Consider the following 12,981-nt stretch of genomic DNA (forward strand, 5'->3'; position numbering starts at 1 on the left):
ACCGTCCACTAAATGTTCACGGAACACCCGGGCGAATTTCGCGCATCCCGGAATCCCGCTGACGTATTTCAGCACGTCGTCGACCGTTCAGCTATTCGGATCCTCTACCCGCAGTGCCGATGGCTCCATGAACGTGTCACCATAGAGAAACATATACAAGGATAAGAGAGGGCACTTCCATAGGCTCCGCACAGTCGAGTTTGCGGCTGCTCTGGCGCCATCTGCCGCAGCGACGCAACAGTGTTGGGAAGTGGGCGCCGCAGCTCGGCTGGCTTTCCCGCGCGCTACGTTTCGTCTGGGCCACGGTTGAAGCCGTTTTGCTTTGTTCACCAGCCTCCTTATTTTTTTTATACGTCTTGCGACGGTGCGATGGCATGCGCTTCATCGGCAAGCGTCGGAGGTGAAAAAAAAAAGGCAAGCAATACGCAGCTCGTACTCCCTGCCTCAAGACCTTTGTAATGCGCAACGCGTTTGTCTTTGTTCGTCATTGTGATCTCCTTTAGCAGTATTGCATGGTCTGATCTGTTCTGTCGGTGCAAGGAAGCACATCATAACAGTTGTTTATTCAGAACGATTGTGGCGACAACTTTTTTCCAATGTCTCTCAGTAAAGAAATCAACTCCTGTGCTCTTTTGCCCAACTCTTCTTGAAGGAGTAGTTGCCGCCTGCGCAGCTCGTACTCCCTGCCTCGAGACCTTTGTAATGCGCAACGCGTTTGTCGTCGTCCGTCATTGTGATCTCCTTTAGCAGTATTGCATGGTCTGATCTGTTCTGTCGGTGCAAGGAAGCACAACATAACAGTTCTGTATTCAGAACGATTGTGGCGACAACTTTTTTCCAATGTCCCTCAGTAAAGAAATCAACTCCTGTTCTCTTCTGCCCAACTCTTCTTGAAGGAGTAGTTGCCGCCTGCGCAGCTCGTACTCCCTGCCTCGAGACCTTTGTAATGCGCAACGCGTTTGTCGTCGTCCGTCATTGTGATCTCCTTTAGCAGTATTGCATGGTCTGATCTGTTCTGTCGGTGCAAGGAAGCACAACATAACAGTTCTTTATTCAGAACGATTGTGGCGACAACTTTTTTCCAATGTCCCTCAGTAAAGAAATCAACTCCTGTTCTCTTGCCCAACTCTTCTTGAAGGACTAGTTGCCACCTGCGCAGCTCGTACTCCCTGCCTGCCTCGAGACCTTTGTAATGAGCAACGCGTTTGTCGTCGTCCGTCATTGTGATCTGCTTTAGCAGTATTGCATGGTCTGATCTGTTCTGTGGGTGCAAGGAACCATATCATAAGTGTTGAAACATGTCTTTATTTACAAAGATTGTGGTTACAACTTCTTTCCAATGTATCTTAGGACAGAAATCAACTCCTGTTCTCTCTTCCCAGATTCTTCTTGAAGAAGCAGTTGCCGCCAACACAGCTCATGTTCCCTCGCTTTTGATCTTTCAAATGCGTAACGCATTTGTTTGTGCTCTTCAATTATCTGCTTCAGCAGAATCGCAACATGGCCTGACGGGGTTTTTTTCTTTAAGCTCGCAAGTTGGCCTTGCACATTTTGTACCTCCGCCTCGTTGCTGTGCGCCGTTGGTGCTGGGAGCGCATTTTCTTCTGCACATGGTGACGGCGGCACATCCAACATGTCCTTGTCTGGAGGAGGCTCCGGCTGATCATCTGCTGCCGGGTCGCCCACCTCCATTTGACGGAGAATCTGTAACACATTATACAGGCAAAGCATAAGCCTCTAGAACTTGCACTGTAAACTTCAAGCATGTACAGCAATTGAGTGTGCACTATACAAGACTGCATGTGACAATGCTACAAATATACTGTGAATATCTGCATTGACGCATTGATGTGCGTTTTTCTCACCTGCTCAACAGTTGCGTCGTCACTGCATGCACTTTCGCACACCAGTGTTGCGTCGTTGATCGGCAATGTTTCCAGAAATTTGTGTAGTTCCCAATAAAAGGGCCACCGAATGCAGCCCGAGCCGGTCCTTTTGTTTTTGTTGATCTCTCTGAAAGTAAAATGATTATTTTATAGTGTGATGTTGCTAACCACAATAAAATGATGCTTGTAAGATGAACAAATTTTAAAAATTAAATTATGGGGTTTTACGTGTCAAAACCACGATCTGATTATGAGGCACGCCGTAGTGGGGCCTCCGGAAATTTGGACCACCTGGGGTTCTTTAACGACCTCAAAGATTGCCTAAGTACACGGGCGTTTTCGCATTTCGCCGCCATCGATAATGTGAACAAATGTATCATGCTAAACACACAATTGTAGGGCGAGACACCGCATAGCGCTCTCTAATTGGAAGCGGGATGCTCCCCTGTAGCAATGCTGCATTTTTGTTAGCCACGCTAGCGACGTGCGTGAGTTAGGGCAGTACCACGTGTTCTTGTGGTAACGCATCTGATCGCTTCGACGAGTTTTGCAGCGTACCTCTGAACAGCGCGTAACAGCCTGCCCAAAGGCCGAACTTCATTTAAACCCACAAGACGCAACGCCACGGTAAATTCGCAGATCGCCCAACCTGTGCACGTCTAACAAAATACGCTGGCTGCGTTGCTTATAACCGACGAAACGCGCATCGCCGTGTTGTAGCGCTCCGTCGTAAAGCACGCACGCACGCTGCCCATCGATTTGCATTACAAAATATGCTGTACCGATCTCGAATAACGATGGCAAGTCGCACGTTAACAGTCCTTAACACGCTAGCACAAAGCATGGAAACCGTCGGTTCGTTGTCGGGGTCACACGAGAGTATATATGTTTAAAAGTAGTAGTGCACTCACCTGTACTTATTTGCGAGATTTTCGATCTTGCTTTTTATTTCTTTTAGCGTCTTCTCAATACCGGCTGCTCGCAACTTTTCAAAAATACCTTTGCATTACGCTTTGCCCGCCGCAAGTCGCCGATGTGGTCCTCCCAAATCCTAATCAAAGTAAACGTCTCCGCTTCCGTCCAACGGGCCCTTTCTTTTCCTTTGGAAGCTTCAGGCTGCGTTGAGGTCATCGTTTCTGCGCCGGCTGACTGCTCGCTAGCTGCTTCGATCACCTTCAGACTTCAACTCAGCACAGTGCCAAACATAGCCAGCAACGCTCTCGACAGTATTGCTGGGAAAGAGAATACTCAAACCTTTTGAGAACGAATAAGTTGAATCGTTTGGTAAAAAATTAAACAATACACTTAAAAATAAAACATACTAATAACTGCAATGAGTTATTAACTTTTAATAGAAAATTTCATCGCAGCCAATCTTCGGCGAGAGTACTCATTCGCGACAGGAACCCATTCGAATGTGTTCAGCGAACTCATTCGTTTACAGAAGTCATTTTCGTTCAATGACATTATATGTTCCCGTGTGGCAGCCAACTAACCACATTAAATGTAAATGTCATTAGGTGCAAATGACATTGAGCCTTCTCGTGTGACAGGGGTATTACCCGAGAGCAGATAAGAACCTTACCAAAAGCGAGGAAGTTATGTGGAGGAAACTGCAAACAGGGGTATTTCCGAACCACAACTGTTGAACAAATGGCATCCCTCGGTGTATAGCCCTCGGTGTAGGCATTGTAATGGTATAGCGGACTTAGTCCACATGGTTTGGACGTGTCGTAACTTTGATGAGCCAGATAGATGCAGAGAATCCTGGGAGTCCTTGCTACTCAACGAAGAAAATGCTCAACGGCAAGTCATCGGTCTCGCCCTGACCGCCGCCGCGTCCCAAGGGATCCCGGGATGGTCGACGGTTAGGGAGGATGAGTGTGGGCCAATAAAGTCTCTCTCTCTCTCTCGAAGTTAGAAAAAATATCGGTGTCCTAAGTTGCGTACTGAAAAAAAAACATACCAAGTGGTGTCAAAGTGTGATCTATTGAAACATCCCAGGATTATTTTTCTTTTGGGGGGGGGGGGGAGAACGGGAAGGGTCAACATTTCCACAGCCTTTCCGTTTTTGCGAACCGTCTTTGCTGCTGTGCTTCGACTTTCAGTGTTGTCTCCTATGACTGAAAATTTCACATGAAAACTCACGTCCTTGAATAGCTGGCCAATCTATGGTTGCGTGCAGTAACGATGGTCACATTAACTACAAATATCTTTGTCAGTCTCTTCTGACACAGCCTTGCCCTTTAGAAGACTTAATATTGTCATTTGCTCTACAGTCGTAGGCTTTGCCATCTTCTGCTTTCCTTGTGAAAAATGCACTTGCGTTTTCTGGAATTATAAAACGGTGCTGGGGCCAACTTTCTTTTTTTCTGACATATTCGATGCTGGCGGAGTGTTGCTGGTTTGGTGCATTTAGTACCTTGTATAGCAGAGGCTCAACCATTGTAAAAATGTTGCCGGCAATGTGGGCGTTTGCATGGGCGCTCGAATTGCGTCAAGTAGTAATGTGCAGCGTGCTGAAGCTGTTCCATCACCCGTTGCCTGTACTACTTGACATGAGACTTCGCAGCAACGATCAGGTTGTTCTTCATTGCTTCTTCGTCATTGCAGTCCTGAGGAAACAAATGATAGTCGTGAAACTTCTTTGCTGCAACTAATACCAGACAAAAGAATAAGTATGCAAACAGTGACCCAATGTCCATGAAGGTGTACAATTTGAATAAAGGTGATTTTTTTTATTGAATTTAAACCTCTCTCCAAGAGCATCCTGAAACCCACATACATCAGGAAATTGACGAGATCTAATATGTAATGCTGCATTAGTAATTGCATCCGACAGCCACCATGTGCCTTGCAAGGCCTTTAATTCTGAGGTGTTTATTTTGTAAAAGTTGTAATTATGTGAACCACAAATAGCTTCGGAAATTTTGTCATTACATCCTTGTGCTGTTTTACCATCAACATCTAGCAATAAGACCTGTTGTTTCAATGTAGAATTGTTAGAAACAGTTTGACGCCCTTTTTTCTCCTTTCTTTGCATGATCCATGCTTCTTGCATGGACGGCTGCGAGCTGATTGAACGAGAGGTATGTTAAGCACTGTTAGCTGCTGTGCAGAACCACTAGGGATGAGGCTTCGGTGTGAGAGTATTGTACAATTATGTACACTTGGCAGGTCTTGCGATTCATCTGCAATGCAGTCTTCATTGGTGGAGTTATCATTTACAGACTTCACTAAAATTCTATGATCTGTGTCTATATCAATGTTCGAAATCTCAGTTTTTTTTCACTTCATACATCATCCTCCCGTTTAATAATATCTTGTTCACTGCTTTTCGCCATTTCATGAAATGTTGAACGCTATTTCTTGTTTCTAAAAAAAGTCACATGGTTATGAAAGAAATCCTCGCACTCGCCCAGTTTTTTAAGCTTAGTTTTGCTACACTGTGCTAATATGTTTGCAGCTTCCTTTGAGAGTTATAAGCGCCGTGCATATATGTATTGATATCTAAGCCTCTGGGTTATCAAGCCACGGCTGCTAGCGGCCGTGATCAAGCTTTGGTTGTGCCTTTTCTTGCTGTCAGCGGCGAGAAGTTGGAGTGACGCTCTCTCCCGAGTGACGTCACGGCCAGGACGCCGCTCTCTCCGATACTCGGCTGCCGCGCGCGGTCGTTCGCTTCGTGCATGCTCGGTGTATGGGGTGCGTCAGCCGTACTTGCTGAATGATGTCACGCCTATAGTGGAGTCTCTTTCGAAACTGCGGGAATCGTGCAAGTTTGCTTGATTGGTTATCGAAGCTATATAGAGTTGCTGGGGTTACTGATTTTGCAACGCAGAAGTAAGTACAGCGAAAATACAGGAGCAGAAGTATCGGACGCAGGAACATCAGGAGGGTAGACTGGATACAATCTGTCTGCATCTTAGTGTAAACGGCCGGACTTGTAGGCAACTGTGTACAGAGTATTCCGGCAAGCGTATCCCCCAGCTCCATAGGCGACCGGTAGGGTCTTTCAGGGACGAAAGCCAGCAGAGTGCATGGTGGTCTGTACTGACTTTAAATGGTCAACCATATTATAGGTAAGGCGAAATTTCGCCACTGCCCAGACAAGCGCAAGGCACTCACGTTCAGTGATGGAATAATTCACCTCAGCGAGAGAAAGCAGACGGCTGGCGTATGCAGTCACGCGGTCGTGACCTCGCTTACGGCATAAGATGGTACCAATTCCATGACCACACTGGCATCAGTGCGGACTTCTGTTGGGGCAGACGGGTCGACGTGCAACAGATGGGTCGACGTGCGCGATGGGTCGATACGTCAGGATAGAGATAAGCTTCGAAAAGCCGGTTGCTTGTGCAGGGCCCCAAGAAAATAAATCTGCATTCAGAAGAGCAGTAAGAGGACGACGGGCTACTTCCGCAAAATTGTGCGCGATGAGGCCGAAGTACGAGCACAGACCCACGAAGCTCTCCGGACATCTTTAGTACATGTTGGCACGTTCTGTACGGTACGAACGGGTCTGGGCGTACACCAGATGATTCAACAAGATAACCGAGGATAGTAATTTCTCGGCGGCCAAAGTGGCATTTAGATGAATTAAGTTGAAAGGCCAGCATTGCGAAAAGCAGAAAGAACGAGCGAGAGGCGCTGCAGGTGTGTGGCAGTGTAAAGAGCAAAAACGATGATGTCGTCTAAGTATGGACCATTTGAGACAATGCAGGAAGGAGTGTGTCCATCGTGCGTGCAAATGTGTAGCTGGAGCATTACATAAGCCAAAAGGCATGACATTGAACTGGTATAATTAGCGGTCGGGCATTATAAGGCAGTCTTCTAGGCGGTCCATGTCGTCGACTGCAATCTGCCAGTAGCCGGAACGAAGGTCGATGGAAAAAATGTATATCGCACCGTCGAGGCAGTCGAGGGCGTCATCAATGCGTGGTAGAGAATAAACGTCTTTCTTCGTGATCTTGTTGAGGTGCCGGTAATCCACACAGAAGCGCCAGGTGTCATCCTTTTTACAGCGTAAGCTGTTATGGGCTCATTCCAATAGCCGTTTCTGGTGGCGATGATGCCGCCGCCCCGTAGTCGCTATCGCATGCGAAAAAAAGTACCCGCTCTTCGCCGGGATCGAACCTAGGCCCGCTGCGTGGGAGGCGGATACTCTACCACTGAGTCACGCAAGCTTTTTCTTTTAGGCCTAAGGTGCAGGTATATTGTCAGAAGTTCACACAGCATTCACAAATGCACCCAGCTCTAACACAAGGCACAACCGTGAACAAGATGAATCCTAGTTCACAAGTGAGAGGAACAGCAGCTCTGCAGTTTGTAGGGACTGCGGCGGCCGAGCCAATGCCGTATTGCCAGATCTGCTGCACTGACTGTGATGACAGGTTCTTTTAGTTTAATGTTGCAGATGGTTCTCTTAGGCCGAGCCTCCGAGAACCCGATTGAGGACAAAGCCGTTTGTTCGATAACACACACAAACTTTTAATACAACAAGAACGAGAGAAAAAACCCATAAACACTCAAAAAGAACTCATACTACGAAACACACTCGGAGCTGGAACAATTATGACATCATGCAAGTTCGGGCAGGCAGTGAGGGTGTGGGCGTACGACAGTCTCGACGCGGAGACGAGACGGTTCAAGAAGTGGCGTCGATCTCACCAAAGGTCGGTGTATCGGACCGCCGTAGAGGCTACCAGAGCGTGGCAGCTCTGGCTTGGAGGGTGAAGACAGGCGGCTCGGCAGCACGGCGTTCTGACAGACGGCGGCGGCGTTCTGGCCGGGCAGCTGGTCGTGGAACTCGGGCCCGTAGCCCGACAGCTCACGTTTTGCCCACGGGCGCAGACGCTAACCGGCCTTGGGCAGCAGCAGTTGACGATCGGGCAGAGTGGCGATGCCCCGGAAGGTAGGCGGCTTGGCAACACTGGCCGGGCAGCTGGTCGTGGAACTCGGGCCCGTAGCCCGACAGCTCACGTTCTTAGCGCTAGCGCCGTGTCCCATTTGTCTCTAGGCCATTCTTGTCCGGTGGCGACCCTCTCGAACCTTTTCAAGTAGGCATCCAAGTCGTCCCGGCTTTCATTGAATCTTGGTGTTAAACTGTGAGGGTTCACGCTGAATGGTGCATCTAGGCCCTCGGTCAGCCGTTCTTGTCTCTCTGGCAGCCTCCGTTGCAGCCATTTGAAGGCGCAACTGAAGCGTTCGCTCCTCCAGTTCTAATTGCCGCTGACTTGTCTCTCCACGATTGCCCTCCGCTTCTGCGACTTCTATCCGCAACCGTAAATTCTTATGCTCGGGTGCAAGCTGCGCCTTTTTAGCTTCGCGTTCGCAGCCCGTTCTCGCTCCGCAGCCCATTCTTCGCGCGCTCGTGCCTCCTGCTCGTCCAACCACGCCTTTAACTCGGCTCCTTCCAGCGCCATGCGTTCAGCTAAAGCTAACATTTCTCGCGTGCTAGCCATGGTTCCGAGCCGTTAGAATTAACAATAAAATCCAAACGAACGGCTTTGTCCTGTCGCTGTGGACGAAAATTTGTGATGACAGGTTCTTTTAACGTTTCAGACGGTTCTCTTAGGCGGAGCCTCCGAGAACCCGATTGAGAACAAAGCCGTTTGTTGGATAATACACAGAAACATTAGTACAACTAGAACGAGACAAAAACCATAAAATAAACACTCAAAAAGAATTCATACTACGAAACACACTCGGAGCTAGAACGCTAATGATAATATGCAAGTTCGGGCAGGCAGCGAGGGTGTGGGCGTACAACAGTCTCGACGCGGAGAAGCGGAGACGAGACGGTTCAAGAAGTGGCGTCGATCTAACCAAAGGTCGGTGTATCGGACCGCCGTACAGGCTACCAAAGCGTGGCAGCCCTGGCATGGAGGGTGAAGACAGGCGGCCCGGCAGCACAGGCAGACGGCGGCGGGGCGTTTTGGCCGGGCTGCTGGTCGTGGAACTCGGGCCCGTAGCCCGACAGCTCACGTTCTCCCCACGGGCGCAGTTGCTCGCCGGCCTCGGGCAGCAGTTCCCGAACAAATGGGGTGGCGACGTCCAGGAATGGGTTAGCGGGAGGCCCCGGTCAGGTGAAGTCCTGGTGGCTCGGGTCTGGAACCCGACGGGCCCGTCTTCAACCCCCGGTCCGGTGGCCGACCTTCTCCTGGTGCCGCTTCTGGAACTCTTCCCCCCCGTCTGCCAGCGTGCCTCGCTTTCTGCCACTCTGACCGATTTGTCCTTTCCTCATTGGCTGCTTGAGGTTTCGTGTTGTCTTGCGATTGGATGTCTTTCATTTCTTTTTCTTCTGGTGCCGCGTGTTCACGTGCACTTCGACGTTGTCGTCTTTAGCCAACACGGAATTCACCTCGGCGCGCGCTCTCCTTGTGGTCTGCTTCTTGTCTCAATCCACCGCACCTTGTCGGGCAACACATATCACCGTCTCCTACCACCGCACCGTGTCGCGCACTACACATCACACTGACCAAGTACGTGGTGGTCAGAGATAACACTAGCGTTCTATCACAAGCACAATGCCGCGGTGCTGTAGCAGGTTGTGTCTCAAAAACAGCTGTCGACCAACCCCATTCACCCACATATTCCCTGAGTCACGCAATCGCTTGCTATCCGAGAGCGAGAAAATGTACTATAAACGCGCCCTATGCAGGCGCAGACGACGAGATACTAAATCGTTGAGCTGTATAACGCGGGTATCCGCGTGTTGTGGCGGCGGTCGAAATGCCTCTTCATATCTTCGCTGGTATGCTTCCGCAGTTTTCCGCTTCTCGCACAATTGCAGGCGGTCAGCAATACCAAGCTGTTGATCAGCAGCGAGCAGCCGGTGTCTTTCCAAATGCTGCGAAATAGGGACGGCACGGAATTATCGCAGTGTGTGACCGATTGTGATGAGATACAGCGGCCTCCAAGCAGCACTTCCATCCGCCTTTAAAACATGGAAATACATACATGGAAATAAACTGTTTCAAGTCTCGTATGATTCTTTCAGCCATGCCATTTCCTGCAGGATGGTAGGGCGCGCAGCGTCCCAAACAATCCTCGTTCCATCGCCCACTCTTGCAGACACTTGCTTATGAAAGCTGGTTCATTGTCTGATATTACTACTTTGGTATTCTTACATCTCTCGGCTCAAAAGGGCAATCACACTATTTGCGTCTTCCCTATCTGGTCGTGCAGCCACTATTCTAGTGCACTGGTCTATTGCCACTAGGAAATACTGTTTTTCTTACTCCTGTAGCCTTTATCTTAAGCTCTGCAAAATTTACCTGGATGACTTCAAACGGTATGCCAGAATGGCGAGGTAGGACCATCTCTCGTCTGTTCTCTGATGGTACTTTATTATGGACTTGACATTGTCGGCAAGACTGACCGTATGGCTGGACGTCGTCTTTCAAGTGTTTCCACCGGAAACGCTGAAGAATCTCGCTATAAGTTCGCTAGAACCCTTCGTGCCCGCCAGAGTCCGGGGAGCCATGATAAGGTTCCAAGATTCGAGGCACCATTGTTTCCGGGACAACGAACTTTCCTTCAACTGCCTAACGTTTGCTGCCTAATTACGTTCAACTGACTACGCTCAATTCAACTAACTGCCTAATTAGATTTGCTGAAGTTTCTGTGTTTTCAAGACTTCTGTACCATAACGTTGGTACCCATTCCTGGGCCGCGCCACCGCGTACCCGAGCACACGAGGGTTGGACCCTCCCGCATCTAACCGTGCAGGGCTTAGCCGTGTCCGAGGAAAGGCGGATCCTGAGCCGATGCCGGGTGCTTGGACCTTTACGGCCCCCCGGCGGAGGCAACACACCTCTTTGGCCTCTGCTTCACGTAGACGGCACCCCCGGACTGACCCACCCGGGGGAAATCGGTAGTTGCCTTTTCCTGTCTTTCTCTCTCCCTCCAACCTTCGTCTTTCTCACTTAAATCTCTCCTGTCTTCTACTTCCAATCTTCCAGGCAGCAAGGGTTAACCTGGTATAGTTTATCAAGCCTTAGGTCTATTATATTACGTTAAGTAGCTATGTACAGTTGGCGTCTTCGTTGCCGAAATTATAGTTCCATTTATGGCTCTTTCGTCATTCCACCGACTCCCTGATCGCCCTGATAAACGAGGGCGCACCGAAGATATCTTTCAATTCCTTGGTAAAAGATTGCAAATTTCCCCTGATTCCATGTCATTCATTCTGATAACTCTGAAAAGACGATGACAATGATCTCACCCTTCCTCGTGTCAAAGCTCTTGGGGCAGGCTACAAAGCATAAGAAATGGCTAGTGGAGACCTCCTTTGGAAGTCCGCGATACGAAGCAGCACTAAAAGCTTCCAACCTAGTGTCATTCGGGGAAATCATATCCCCGCACCGAACTATGAACACCAGTCGTGGCGTTGTCTGACGATGACCTGATGCGGCTGACAGAAGCTGAACTGTTGGAAGGCTGGAGGGAGCAAACGTGATCAATGTTAAACGAATTATATGCTAAGGCGGGACGGCAAGGAGATCAAACCCCCAAGCATCTAGTACTTTTGTATCAAGTATCCTGCCCGAGACAATTGAGGCAGGCTATGTAAAGCTACGGGTCAGACCTTATATTCTACATCCTCTTTGTTGCTTCTAGTGCCAGCGTTTCGGCCACACCCGCAGGGGCGTCTGCGTCAGCAGCGTTTCGTGTGTTGCAACACCATGGACCCGAGCACATGAGGGTCGGACCCTCGCTTAACCGTGCGTGGCTTAGCCGTGTCCGGGGAAAAGGGGATCCTGGAAGTTGAGCCGAAGCTGGGTGTTCGGACCTTATGGCCCCCCCAGCGGAGGCAACACACCTCTTTGGCCTCGGCTTCACGTAGACGGCACCCCGGACTGACCCACCGGGGGAAATCGGTAGTTGCCTTTTCCCGTCTCTCTCTCTACCCTCATCTTCGTCTTTCCCTTCCACTTTTAATCTTTCCTGTCCTCTCATCTTTCTATTCACTTCAACTTTCCTGGCGGCAAGGGTTAACCTGGTGTGGCTGTCCTACCTTGGGTATACCATATTGGGTTATAGTAACGGCATACTGCTGGCGCTGTGCAAACCTTTTTCATGTTCTGCCACGCCCCGGTGTTGAGCTCCGTGGTGGGGTTGGCAGACGCCGTTGCCGAGTGAATAATTTCTTTCCATGGGATCCTCAAACCCCTTTTCTACCGATCGTGCCTCGAAAAGGGTACGCACCAACGCAACCTCGCTATTCTGTCCCAAAAACAAAGAAACTTTCCCGAAATTCCACATCCTTCACTGTGAGCAGTCATCTACGAAAGCTAGAGCAATTTCCCCATTTCTTGTGGCCAGGTGCCTAAAAGAGACCATCGGAGCTGGTTATAAGGTAACAAAGATGTCAAGTGGAGATTTGCTCCTCGAACTAAAAGACAAAGAACAATACAACAGACTCGCACACCTTGTAGCCTTTGGTAACATCCCTGTTTCCGTAAGCGCACATCGAACAATGAACACAGTAAAAGGCGTAGTATCAGACGAAGACCTAATGACATTGAATGAAGAACTCCTGGATGGATGGAAGGACCACGGCGTAATCCATGTGCAGCGCATCAAAATCAGAGGGAATGACAACGAAATCCCAACAAAGCATTTAATACTCACTTCAGTTTAACTACTTTACCCGAGACTCTTGAAAGTGGCTACATAAAACTTCGACATAAAATGTATGTTCGACCATACATTCCGAACCCGCGACGTTGCTTCAAATGTCAAAGATTTGGTCACGCATCCCAGAGCTGCCGAGGGCAGCTTATGTGCGCAAAGTGTGGCACAACTGGTCACTCTTCTGACGATTGCAATAATGACGAGGTACATTGTGCTAACTGCGATGGCAGTCACCCTGCATACTCCAGCTTGTCGAGCCTGGAAGAAAGAAAAAATAATTACTGTAAAAGTGAAGGAGAATATAACATTTCCGTGAAGCACGACAACGTATCTCCTCGTTATTCTTGCTCAAAAAACATCTTTCGCCGAAGTGGTGCAACGGGGGACGGCACCACAACGGCCTCTGGCGGCAACCCGGACCACGCCTAGCGTGCCGAGGTCAACGCCACCCGCCGCT

The 12,981-nt window shown here is 49.3% G+C and overlaps 1 long non-coding RNA gene across 1 annotated transcript; it reads right to left on the minus strand.

Annotated features, from left to right (window-relative positions):
• Positions 1 to 480: 480 nt before the first annotated feature.
• Positions 481 to 3,154, minus strand: LOC125945916 (uncharacterized). The gene is made up of 3 exons (XR_007467210.1): positions 2,798 to 3,154; positions 1,186 to 2,013; positions 481 to 695 (listed from the first exon to the last, which is right to left on the minus strand). It is a non-coding gene; the product is annotated as an uncharacterized LOC125945916 (long non-coding RNA).
• Between the last annotated feature and the right edge of the window lie 9,827 nt (positions 3,155 to 12,981).

Source organism: Dermacentor silvarum, chromosome 5 (assembly GCF_013339745.2).
Source record: "Dermacentor silvarum isolate Dsil-2018 chromosome 5, BIME_Dsil_1.4, whole genome shotgun sequence".
Lineage (NCBI taxonomy): Eukaryota > Metazoa > Arthropoda > Arachnida > Ixodida > Ixodidae > Dermacentor > Dermacentor silvarum.